Source organism: Montipora capricornis, chromosome 1 (genome assembly GCF_036669925.1).
Source record: "Montipora capricornis isolate CH-2021 chromosome 1, ASM3666992v2, whole genome shotgun sequence".
Classification (NCBI taxonomy): domain Eukaryota; kingdom Metazoa; phylum Cnidaria; class Anthozoa; order Scleractinia; family Acroporidae; genus Montipora; species Montipora capricornis.
Window position 1 is genome coordinate 2,076,128 of NC_090883.1, and position 2,500 is coordinate 2,078,627.

The 2,500-nt window shown below is 41.0% G+C and overlaps 2 protein-coding genes across 4 annotated transcripts in view; both read left to right on the forward strand.

Moving 5' to 3' along the window:
• The window catches only part of LOC138057765 (uncharacterized), a 44,474-nt gene that overhangs the window by 11,616 nt on the left and 30,358 nt on the right, over nt 1–2,500 (forward strand). The gene's annotated exons all lie outside the window — the stretch shown is intronic.
• Nucleotides 1,558–2,500, forward strand: part of LOC138056333 (D(1) dopamine receptor-like) — a 13,897-nt gene continuing 12,954 nt past the window's right edge. Inside the window, exon 1 of one of the 2 annotated variants that reach the window (XM_068902454.1) lies at nt 1,558–1,684. The gene's annotated coding sequence lies outside the window, so the exon portion shown is untranslated. Of the gene's footprint in view, nt 1,753–2,500 lie in introns of both variants that reach the window. The other variant, XM_068903172.1, reaches the window with a different exon arrangement.

Below are 2,500 nucleotides of genomic sequence, written 5' to 3' on the forward strand. Positions count from 1 at the left end.
GGTTAGTTAACAGAGTTTCTCTTGATCGACTTCAGGTGTTTTTTTTGCCAGATAAATCAAGTAACGCTTTCGGGAGTATATTCTTGACCGCCGTGATTTTTTGATTGTTTTGGTCTGTTTTTATTGAAGTGACGACCTTTTGCTGGGCCATGGCCAATAGTTTAACTAAATATAAAATCGCTAGTGAAACTCAAAGCAAGGATGGGCATAGTGCAGGTATCGAAGCTGTTCGTGGAGTCCATAAATGTCCTCCCAATAGAAATGAAACTCAACCAGGCATTCGTCATTTGTTTTCTTATCCAAATCCAACCTTCCATAGTTCCAGTAGGAAGCTTTCGTATCTCTGAAGTTAGGCATTTTGGATTGAACAACTTGCCTTGTGAAAAGACAGCAAATTTCAGAAATGGTGGAAAAATTTACCGTACACGCACGAACGTCGTCGTCTTTACTGCGAACATCGTAAATTTAATAGGCCGCGAAGCAGGACTATGACGTGAGCCAAAGGCTGCGTCGCGTGAACGTCGTCGATTCGTAAGTTCCTTCATATTTTGGAAAAAGCGCCTCTGCTTGTGTTGCTAAGTTCTATCTGTATTTACACATAATTCGATTGAAAAGCGAAGTATTAGTTTGCAAGTAGCTGTTAAAATGGATATAACACGAAGTAAAACGAAAAAAAAAATGAGTAAGTGGCCACTCTTGGATTGCAATACAAGTTGGTTCTGAGCATGCGCAATTGGCAAAATATCGATCTCCCTATCCTATGAGCTCGCGCGGGAGTGAAAATCGTACTCTGCGTCAACTCTCGACCCGGCGCAGCGCTCTTCTTCTTTTCGCATATCAGGGAAAGGAGAAGAGCTCCCTCTTATCATGCCCAGGCTCAATATCGGAGTCTATGGTGATGAGATTGACTTGGTGTCGCTCTCGCACTTGAAAAGGTCGCAAGTACAATTTGCAAAGGGTGTCGACTTGACACTGTGATGAAAGAAACAACTACAAAACAAAAGTTAAAATTAATCAATTAAATCAAGCTTAGAGAGGTTGAACTTGGCCTATGAGCATCTTGGGAAGGAAAAGTATCAAATTCCTTTGTGACGCGGACATCTGAAACAGTAGTGCCGCTTCAGAAGCTGCTATTCTGGCTTCATAAAGCTGGAATGGTGGGTAGAGGAAAGCCTTTGAAAGAAAACAAGGATAAAAGATGGTCTCACACTAACGCCAACCGTGGTTCATTGAGAAACCGGGAGCGTTCAAAAGGCGAGGTCATCTCTCTTACCGTTCTGAACATATTACAAGTGTTTTTTGTTAATGACATTTCGGTAGGACGGCTAGGATGATCCCCCTTCTAGGATCTTCCTAGTGTAGGATCTTCCTACCTCCATGTAAAAAGCCCCTTAAAGTAGTGTCTCGAACGTAGGTGCGAAAAACAACTTAAGTGGATCACCTGGAATTACTTGTATGCTAATTATGTTCCTGTTTTGCTGCCGGGCAACACGGCGTATCAAACATCACTTAAAGACAACGCCAACTGTTTCCTATTCAGTTAGTCTTGCTCTCCAACATGCATGCGTTCTGAATTGCAATTAGCCAAAGCCAGTAGATTTGCCAGGAGATTTGCGAACGAAAGGAAAGTTTTGCCGTCTTCCTGGATGAGCTTGGATGAGAAAATAGAGACGCTGCAAAGTTGGTAAGCTTCAGCACCAATCCATACTTTGTCGCCGTATCACGCGCAGCAAAATCGTACTGAGAGTAGAGGTAAATATGTTTAAATGTGAATGTAAGTATGCTCTTTAAATCTTTCCTCCATTAGAGATGATTACTATAAAAATCTAGGAGACACCTCTGTCCTGGCACGCGAAATGTTCTCTTCCGGTTGCCGTTCGCGTCTCAAAGACGTGCGTGCTTAAGCTCCCTAGTTCAAAAGTGACACTTTTTTTTCGCAACGCGATGTAACGGAAACAAAAGCTAGAAAAACGAGACAACAAACATGAGGATTAATCAATGGACGGTAACACCACTGAAGAATGAGCGGACGGGCGAAAGTATTTTATATCGGTTTCTTCGAGTTCAAGAATGTCTGGCCGGCAAGAAGACCGCTTGCGCATCAAATGAGCTTCTTGCGATTTCAGTGAGTAACTTCAAAATGAAAATGTCGAGAGGTGGTTTGAAAGAAAGTTAGGTTCGAATCGTTGGAAAGGTCACAAAATCTGTCTAAAACTGTTCACAAAAGTGGTTCGTTTGACGCTTTCTATGTAAGTTTAATTTCCATAGATCTTTGTTTTCGCATGCTAAAGGCCTTCCTTACTCGCTTTCACAACTTGGGCAAAAGACTATATTTGCATAAAAAAAACATTAATTGAATGGTCTCTGTTTAGTAATTACTCCCTCTCTATTTTTTATAAGAAACATTTTATAAGAATATCAAGGCTGAAATTGGCGAAATTTTAAGAATATTTTAAGAATAAAGCCGAGGGTGAGATTTTGAAAAGGATAGAAATAATTT